The sequence below is a fragment of the Cupressus sempervirens genome, chromosome 10, assembly GCF_028749045.1.
Source record: "Cupressus sempervirens isolate cs-2001-9-10 chromosome 10, ASM2874904v1, whole genome shotgun sequence".
Taxonomy (NCBI): Eukaryota; Viridiplantae; Streptophyta; class Pinopsida; order Cupressales; family Cupressaceae; genus Cupressus; species Cupressus sempervirens.
The window spans coordinates 447,337,682-447,348,748 of NC_143127.1; positions in this window are offsets into that span (position 1 = coordinate 447,337,682).

Sequence of the window (11,067 nt, forward strand, 5' to 3'; positions counted from 1 at the left end):
ATTTTGCTCAATAGTATATGTCTCATCCTTTATAGATAACTTGTATCTAGTTACCATAGGTGTTCCAACAAGTTTTCATGTTTCCTAACCAAACCTTTTTAGTAAATCATTCAAGTACTTAATTTGAGAAATAAAAATTCCTTCTCTATTCTACACAATCTATAATCTTATAAAATATTTCATTTCTCCTATCATACTCATCTCAAATTATTTCTTCTATCTCTTCTACAAACTTCTCACTTTCCTTGTCATTTCCTCCAAATGTGAAATCATCAACAAATATTACCAAAATTATCAAATCATCATCAATTTCTTTCCAGTATAGATTACTGTGTGCCATACCTTTTCTATATCCAAGCTTTGTTAAATGCTTGTCCAACCTTGCATACAAGGTTCTTGGTGCTTTCTTCAAGTTGTACAATGCTTTCTTTAGTCTGCATATTATGTCCTTGTCATCTGTCAAAGGAAACCCTTTAGGATGCTCAATGTACACTTCTTCTTCAAGTTCTCCATTCATAAATGCTAACTTGACATCCATCTGATACACGTTGAATTTCTTTTTGGTGCATAGGCCAAGAATAATCTTACTTCTTCTATTCTAGCCACTGGAGCATAGGTCTCATCATAGTCTATCCCTCCTTATTGTGAGTAACCTTTACATACAAATCTTGGTTGGTTCCTTACAACTTTGTCTTGTTAATGAATACCTATTTAGTTCCTATCACATTCTTCTCTTCTGGTCTAGATACTAATTACCATGTCTCATTCTTTACTATCTAATCCAATTCCTCTTTCATAGCTTATTTCCAATAATCATCTTTACATGCTTCATCTGCATTCTTAGGTTCAACTTGAGATATCAAACATAGTTCTTCATTGACTCTGCTTCTTGTCATCACACCTTTATCTCTACTTCCAATGATCTACTCAGATGGGTGATTCTTTATCATATTCTTTTCCAAAGTATGAGTTTCCATCTCAACTCTTGGCTCTATTGAAGGTTTTGAGCTTTGTTTCTGCCTTGGCTCTCCTTCATTCTGCAAATCATTGTTAGTCTAAATTGTAATCAACTATTCTCTCTTGTATCCTAAATTTCTCATCAATTCTCACATTTTTACTTTCCATAATAGTCTTACTTCTATGATTATAACATCTATAATCCTTGCTTTTCAATGAATAACCAAGAAACATACCATCATCACTTCTAGCATCAAACTTACCAATATCATCATCTCTTTTGATATAACACTTACTCCCAAAATTTCTAAAATACTTAACTATAGGTGACTAACCAAACTACAGTTCATAAGGGGTCTTGTTTATGTCTTTCCTGACTTGCACTCTACTCATATTGTAGATTGTTGTATTTACAGTTTCTCTCCAAAAAATCTTGGATACATCATTCTTAGCTAACATAGCTCTTGTTTCTTATGTAATTGACATGTTCCTTCTCTCTACAATGTCATTCTATTCAGGGGTTCGTAGAGCTAATAATTATCTTTTGATTCTATTTTCTTCACAAAACATATTAGTTATTTGAAGTAAATTCTCCTCCTTTATCTAATATTAAAAATTTAATCTTCATACTAGATTCATTCTCAACTCTATTCTTGAATATCTTAAACTTATCAAATGCCTCTAATTTCTCTTTAAGAAATGCAACCCGCATCATCCTAGAAAATTCATCAACTAGAATCATAAAATACCTTTCACCATAGATTCCTTTAGTCTTTGTAGGACCACTGAGATCTATGTGTACAATCTCAAACTTTGCTATAGTAGTAAACTTCTTGTAGGGAAAAGAAGTTCTATTATGCTTTGCTAACACATATTCATTACAAATTGTGATAGTCGGCCTTACAATCTTGGGAAAATATCTAACTGCAAACATACTACTAGTCTTCACAATACTGTGAAATTTTATATGACAAAATCTCTTATTCCATAACCAACTATAATATACCTTTGCAACCAAGCATGTCATTTTAGTAGGATTTGACTTAAATACATTACCTCTAGATCTAGTTCCTATTCCAATTACCTTTCCATCTTTATCTCTAATCATGCATATCTTCTCTATGAACTACAACTGGTAACCTTTGTCCACTAGTTGTCCAACACTCAAAAGATTGTTGCATTGTTTCCAACTCTGAAAATGCCTCCATCCCGACTTTTGAAGTCAACAAACTTGTTCATATCACCAGTCATATGACGTGAACAACCATTGTCAATTATAAAATTAGATTTATTTTCAACCTATGACACCAAAGCTACTTTCTCTAGACTTTCTTCTTTAATTTCTACAAATCTAATTTCGTCATCACTAGCACTTAATACGTGTTCATCAAAATTATTTTCTACATTTTCATGCAAACACTCTCTATCTCTTCTAGGTTTGTAATTTCCTTTACAATTTTTCTCTCTTTTAGGACATGTAGATGCATAATGACCATATTCATCACAAGTCCAACATTTAAAGTTTTTCTTACCTGCTTTTTCTCTTCTTACCAGAAGGGCTACTCCTTCAATCTTTTTGTCCTCCTTAGATCTATTGCTACTAGAAAAATATCCTCTAGCACTTGTGCTCCTTGATAAACTAGGTCGAATATTCAAGGAACTAAAAGTTTTCTCTATTCTGGTCAATTCTCCAGACTATCTAAGCTCATTCTCAATTGCTTCGAGTCTTCCAAGAAATAATTCTTTTGTGAAATCTTTGGTACAAAATATCAACAATTGTATCATTTGAACTGCTAGCTTAAATGGTGGTGTTAGAGTCTTTAGTATCTTCCACATAACCTCACAAACTTCTTTGGTTCTTCCTTGAGATTTAATACCCTATAGTAATTTTTGATATCCTACCTACATATGTTCTTACAAATTCATGTTCCATCATTTTAGCATTTTTAAATGCACAAATCCAACTTTGTAACCTTAATTTCTTAGAATGTGCATCACCTTCAAAACTAGTTTCCTAAGCTTTCCAAATCAAATGTGAAGTAGCAAGTGATTTTACCTAATTGTATTCAATTTTAGGAAGAGCAGTCAATAATGCTTCTCTAGCTCTCATGTTGCACATAAAAAGATCTCTTTCATCCTTGATACAATTTTCCAAATACCTTTCAGCAATGATTGTCTTTGCTAATTTTGTCAAGATCCAATATCCCAGACCCATACACAACAAATGTATCTTCATCTTTTCCTTCTAGCTATCATAATTTGTTCCATCAAACTTGAAACTATCTTTCTTAAACATTCTCACCATGGATCTCCCAAATTTGTTAAACTTTATCTTCAAGGACATGATGCTCTAATACCAATTATTGGAAACAATAGTCCACCAAGATAACTGAGAGGGGGTGGGGGGAGGGGGTGGGTGTATCAATTATCTACCAATTAAAAAATTTATCTTCCTTAAAAAAACTTAACCATTCAACCAAAGTAAATAGAAATCATAATAAGATGCACATAGACAATTACACTAGATATGTTAACTAGGGAAACCCTCAATCAAAGTGAAAACTCTAGTAGCAATGATGCCAACAAGATGATGTACTAATATAGATATTCCTTGCTAGAGGATAGACCTTGTTAAGAGTCTATTAAAACATTTAGTACATATGAGTCCCTATTAGGAGACTTTGAATCCATGTTACAAGATTCCAACCTTGTTAGGAGTTGTGTTAACCTTGTTAGGAGTTGTAGTACAATGTATGCAAGAAGAGCCCACTACCCAAACATGCAATTTTAACTACAAGAAGAGCTCACTGCTCAAACATGCAATTTATTGTTATGTTCTTTTTTCTTTTATTCTCTCAACCAAACCAATCACTATTAGACCTTATAGACTAGGTTAGAAACCTCAAGTCCAAATATCAAAGCTCAGATCACTTAGTAAAACCTCAACAATGAAGTTTCCTTCACTTCCACTTTGCTCTACTCAACTTTGAATTTTGCTCTTACTGCTGCTTATAATCACTTCACATCCATACATTTTCATTCTATTTCATACTCATGATAAAGGAAAATGTCCTTCCTTTAGACCAAGTCCATAAAACAATTCCTTGAGTCAGTTGTTGGACCTTCTCAATTAATCATTATAGGACCACATTAAGAACATATTACACTTAGCGATAACATTAATCTTCTACATTGTAACTTGAATATCTTTCTGTACATGTAATATTATGATGAAAAAACTTAGTCACATCATCATCAACATGTCTTCTTCAAATCCTCAACCTTGATTCTTAGAATAACAATTCTTCTAGGAGATATAACAAGTTTACAAGAACATACTTCTGTAAACTCTATCTTAGAATGAAAAACACCAAAACTTACATAACTTCTTCTAGACTTATCATTTCATCTTCTAACATTAACTACATATACTAGATACTAAGATGTATCTCTCATAACCTCTGATAGTTAGAATACTCAACTAGTTGTCTATACCAACTTTATTTTTCCATTATTCTTTTATTAGATACCACTCAAAACTGCTATGTTGATATCAATGACAAACTCAGTCATAAATGTAACATATCATCATAGTAACATATCTACAATACTCCCCCATAGGAATATCATCAACATTCATGCTTTCAACAATCTCTCAAAAAATCCAACTTTACCAATGGTCAATAAAGTTTCAAATAAATTATATTTTTCCAATCCAATGAAAATAATCAACTTTCTAAGCTCTAAGTTCATATCTCATAATCAAACCCAATCTATTGTCTTACTAGGCCTAATTTACTATTATTTCTCTAGTGAGTATTTTTTATGCTTTTCCCCCAATCTTTCCCAAAGACCTTCAAACAAAATGGTAGATATAGATACCTTTTTGTGGATATTGTAACATATCAAAAAAAAACATTGGTTATTTGGTGACACCATAACATACCTTTTTGTTCTAACCTTGCAAAATTGATGACTACCACTATTTTGAGTCCTAATTTACCCCAAATTTATAGAGCATTTATGTCAAATATTCAAGCCTTGGCCCTAAATTTCTAAACAAAGTTCTTAATTTCCTCCAATAAAAATGGATATATGTTATTAATTTGGTCTTATGGACTCTCCAAACACAAAAGACCTAAATTTCTCCTAACACTTACTAAATTAGGGATTAGTCAATCTCTAACTTCTACAAATAATTTTAAAGAAAAAAAAAATTGATTCACTAATATAATGAACTACAATAGAGTCATTCACCTTTTCCATAATTTTCTAATTCATCAACTTTCCTTTTCATCTCCTATTGATCTCTCTAGTTTTATTGCCTATTAGTGTCAAACACTTAGTCATATACAAGGTAGAGTTGGCTGATCATCATTGTGACCAAGTTAATCTATATAGGCTAAGTCATGTAAAGACATGTAAATAATCTTGTATATTCTAAGCTTTATAGGAGTTGAACAAGTCTTTGGTCGATGAGTATTTGTATACAAGTTGAGTTCAATAAATGCCAAGTAAACAGAGCATATGGGTGTGGAGTCATATAAAAGGAGCTAGGTTAGTCAAGGATAAGTATTAGTAGAAAGAAAATTTATGACCATGCATCAGAGACAATAAATATTGAATAACACAGTGTGAACTAGAATGTTTATAACGGCACAAACTTTGAGGTAAACCATTTTGAGATGACATGGACTAATAACATTTAATGATCCTAGATTTTATTACAATGTTTATTATACATTTTAACATGGATCATTTCTCCCTATGAAGGTAAGACAACCAATTAGATGAAGAGGTTTAAAAGGAAACATCTAGATTGTTGATCATATTTTATAAGACTCTATAGATGTCTTTATAAGGGTAGATGTCGGAAATCTGATTGAAAAGCTCATTGTTGAAGATCAAAGAGAGAAATTGTTGCAAAGAAGGAAGATTATTGTAAAAGAATGTTTTCAATAATTTTTTTGTCATTGATCTCAAACCTTCTATTTGTAGGGATGATATTTTCTTATAAGATCCAAGTACTATCACTTAGTTGATTGATGAAGATGATTTGATCAACAAGATGTAACATGAGCACCTAAGGGAAAGGTTGAGTTATTATGTTGTAATAAAGTGCAAGGATTAGTTAAGACAATAGTTAAATGATGTATTGATGACATACTCAAGGATACAGAGGTTGGTCACACTTAGAAACATTGGAGGAAGAAGTTGTAACAAGGTGGTATGCAAAGCTTAAACTAAGATCTTTTAGTGGATGTCAAGAAAGTTAGTTGAAGCCGAGAAAATTTTCAATTGGAGCCAAGTAATAAAAATTTCAAGTTTGTGCCAAGTGATCTTCAAGTGCCAAGTGAAGATCAGGTGTCGAGCATCAAAAAATTCTTAGTTGGTGCAAAGTGATCTTTAGGTGCTGAGCATCAGGAAAAATACAGTGGATGTCGGGTAACATAGTATGTGTCGAGCACTAATATTTCAATAGTGCCAAGCTACTGCATTATTTCAAATTATGAAGATTCACCAAATTTGAGTCGACATAGTGGTTACATTAAATTTTGTGAATGAGTTGGAAGATAAGGATGATGAGCTGTTGGCACAAAATCCTATGTAAACCATTTTTGGGTAAATTCTAAAGGATTATTCAAGAATTTTCTAGAGGAAATAGAATATGGGTTAGATGCAATGAATCCTACCTAATCCATATGAATTAAAAATAAATATTGGAAGAATCGAGCAGGAAAAGGTACTCTAAGACTTCTATTTAAGGAGTCATAGACCAAGAAGCAAAGAGTTGCTGATACTATTTCTACTAAAGAGCCAAATCTGTGAAGTGGTTAGAAGGGTTTCAAGAAGGAGACATCTAGGAGAAGGAAGAGCACAAAGGCTCTACTTCTACGATTGGTCATAAAGAGATGATTACACTAGTACATTGAGCATGGAGACTCAAGGAGACTAAGCTTGAAAGGAGGGAAAGCTATTAAGAGTTGTAGAGATTGAAGGCCAGGCAAGGGTATGAGTTGAGAAGTGATCTAAAATCTACAAGATAAGTTGTATGTTGTAGTCAGGTCAAGATTTTTCTAATACTCTCTAGAAATTGTATTATATCTAAAAATACTATGGACTTAGGTTGGCCTAACAACCATTTCTAAATTCTTTAATAGGGTGATATTCCAAGCGAATGTTCTAAAGTCCTTTAACCAAGCTCACTTCTCACAAGATGGTTAAATCCTCTAACAAGGTCCCATTTAATAGTGTGTTGTAAGCCTTTAACAGGGAAGGCCTTTCATAGGGCATCACTTTAGAAGAGTGAGAATTGAGTAGCATGTTACTGGTGGTTTTTCCCAAATTGGGTTTCCACATAAATCACTATGTTATGTGTTGATTTCTTATGTGTTATGCTTGCATGTTGATTTACAACAACTTTCTGATTAGAAAATTTAAGCTTGGATGAATTAATGGTTGAATGAGCTCACTATACTTAGTGAAAAGTTTAAATAGGACATTTCAACCTTGAATAATTGATTCACCCCCCCCTCCCCCCTCTCAATTATTCTAAAGCATTTCTAACAATAGATGCAAACCCTATTTTGTATGCATGAGTAAAGAAAAGTATTATAAATGCTTATGTGAAGGAGTTAGCTTTTGGAGGCTAGAAGAAAAAGTTGTGAAGTAACAAAGTTTAGCAACCTAGTAAAGCAATGAAGAGAAGAGTATAGATATATTAGATAGAAGATCAAATCAAATAAAGGAAAGATGAGATCTATAATCCATTTATGGTATAAACTGAAGGATTGGGTATTGAATCATTTTAGAAGATACATGGGGATAAATCTCTTAACAAAGTGGTCCTAATAGACCTATGTAAATCTCTTAATGATTTCCTTACTTCATTGTAAGTGTTCAATCCTTTAATCAAGGTAGACCCAATAGTATTTGTAAAGCTCTTAACAAGGAAGACCCCTCACAAGGTATATCATCAAAAGTGATCAAATCTATAGTCCTAATAGGATAAATTTGTCACTACAATAGTGAAGATTTGTGGGTGTCATCCCCACCTCTATTTTTCCTTCAACTTTTAGGATTTTTGGGTATAAAAAATCTATTGTGTTATGTGTTTACATTTTCATGTTGATAGATGTGATACACAGTTAGATCTATTTCAACATTTGAAGTTTTAAGTCATGTTATGCATAATCTAGATATGAGATGGATAATGTGGTGAATATAGTTATGTTTTTTTGAAGGTTAAAAGATTTAATGATCCCAATTCACACCCCCCCCCCCCCCCCTTCTGCCCCCCCATGTATCTTAGTTTCCCAATAAACTTCAAATAATTGGTATTAGAGATTTGTTCTCTTAGAAGGAGTTCAACCACTTAAGACTTGAGATCTTGGAAATGGAGGCTTACAAATTGGGAAAGATTATTAAAAATCAAATGATTGACATCTAGCTCATACTGCAGAAACTTGAAGCAACAAAAGAGGAACTAAGGAAATCCCTAAAGAAAAGAAAGGATATGGGTATTCAAAAAAATGACACACTCTATCAAGAAGTTGATACCCAAGGATTTCTTGATAATGGAAGTTCCAGTGAAAGTGATGTAACTATTATATATCTATTAGAAAAGAACATTATTCTAAATGATGAAGTTAGATGACTGAAGAGAGAACATGAAAACCAATCTATTAGGCCATGTGAAGTGACTACACAAAAGAATAAAGATGAAGACGATAAGGTTGTGGTTGAAGAAGACAAAAGAAAAATGGCTATTAAACTTGATGAAAGATCATCTAATGAAAAAAATCTTATACGCACTTAGCTAGACTTGATGAATCAACTGATATGTGTAAATAAAAAATCGAATATAAAAGACATGGAGAATAGAAAATATGAAATCACAAAGTAACCAAATGAGGAATACGATAAGATCTAAGAAAGAAATCATGGAAAGGATTAACAAGCCCAATAAAGCATTAAGATATTTTGAAGAACTAATTAGATCATCAAGGTCATCTAGTGACACCTCTGGATTAGGGCATATCAAGCACCAATCATCTATTGAAGAAGGATAATCAACCAAGAGTGGATAGAAAATAAATGAAAAACCAAAAGGAAAACCTACATGCTATCATTGTGGTAAAATAGGACACATAGAAGACATTTACAGAAGCAAGATTGGTAAGAAAAATCCTAAAACTAAGTTTAATGGTAATTATTTTAATTGCAAGAAGCTAGGTCATCAAGAACATGAAAGTAGATCAAAGGAGAGTAATACATATACTGCACATAGATTTGATGGATATTGTTACAACTATCAAAAATATGGACATAGAGTACATGCATGCATATCACAAGAAAAATCTAACTGGGCAACCAAAACACAAAAAAATGCACCTAAGAAAGGTAAATCTTACAATTGGTACTGCAATACATAGTATAATTATCATTATTGCAGAGAGTGTGGTCATATTCCAAAAAATTGCATTGGAACACATTTTAGAGGCAGTTACAATAAATGGTTGAAAGGAAGCATAGTTTGTTTTAGTTGTTGCAAGATTGGTCATCTAAGTAAGATTTGTAGGACTCTAGTACCAACACTAAACAATGAACACATCAAGGAAAAAAAATGTGTGGATGTTGAACAAACAAAGAAGGGGATGAATCAAACCTAGAAGAATAAGGTATAAGTTGGAAGTAGTGGAAAAAATGAAGCTAAGATCACCCAATCTAATGCAAAAGGTGATCACAATGTCTGAAATTGATCAAGAAAGTTATGTAAGGAATTGCGTATTTAATAACTGAACCTACATTAGTTCCTAACATAAACTATTCCAAAGATCCTAGCTTTATAGGAAAAGATGAATGAGAACATATATGTGGAAAGAATAGTGAAATGGAGTCATTTAAACTATTGGGTGATGAGCATTAGTAATATTATCTATATTGACTAAGCATTGTAATATGGACCAAGTAATTAAAATAACCAAAGTGATATATAGGCCAAGTTAGATGGTATTGATAGAGTTGTATAATGGAGTTTAAGTTAAAAGTGTAGCAATGACCAAGATAGATGGATTCCACCTAACTAAGCACACAACATTTATGAGAGGACAAATTTTAATGAATAAAGGTATATAACAAAAATTTGAAGGCATTCTACACACCTTGCATTCAGATTTTATAGCCCAAACAATTTGAGAAAATTGTGAAGTGATTTGAAAGGAAAATGAAGATGAATTCAAAGTTGAATGCTTGATCGAGTATTGATTTCAAGTTGTGCCCAGTGGTTTAGAAAGAAAAATTTCAAAAACCTAATGCAAAAATGACATATGGATCATCTTTTCTGACAAAGAATCAAGAAGAAGAGGTAGGCAATATTTAATTGGTCAAGAGTGATGCTTATCCTCAAATTAAATGTCATGTTATTCCTAAAATTAGTATGAAAGGAGATTTAATGCATGTATTATCATTGATAACACCTAGATTTATTATGATTCACAATATAAAAAGTTATTATATATTCAAAATTGGTGAAATAAGAGATTATAAAAAAAAATTGGCATACCAAAAGTTGTGTGATGAACGATTATTGAAGGATGAGTTGAAGATTGTTGAGAGGAAAGGGTTAACACATGTCCTATATTTTCTAAGAAATTTTAAAATTGAATTGATCAAGGTTGTAATTAGGTGAATTCACAACATGGAGTTATGGTTGAAGAATGGACCAATGAAGATCATAAAGAAGATTATTCATGCTATCATAGGGTACCCAACATTCGATTAAAAGAAGACTATACTATGCGAGAGAAAAAATGTAGTCAAGGTAAATAGCAATGCCAAGTGGAATGAAAATGGCATGTCTATTTAAAATATCATTGATTAGTTGATTGAGTTTGCAATGAGAGTGACTGCACACAAATTCTACCTGTCAAGCTAACTAAACAGTGTGCCATGTATGGTTGTAGATCAAGCTCAAAAGATTGTGATAAAAGACCATGAGTGTGATCTTGTTGAGCTCTAATGATTACAACTAGAAAGGAACCTGTTATCAATCAGAGATACTAAGAATTCAATGTGTAAGTTTGGACCACTAATAATGCCTATTTTCCT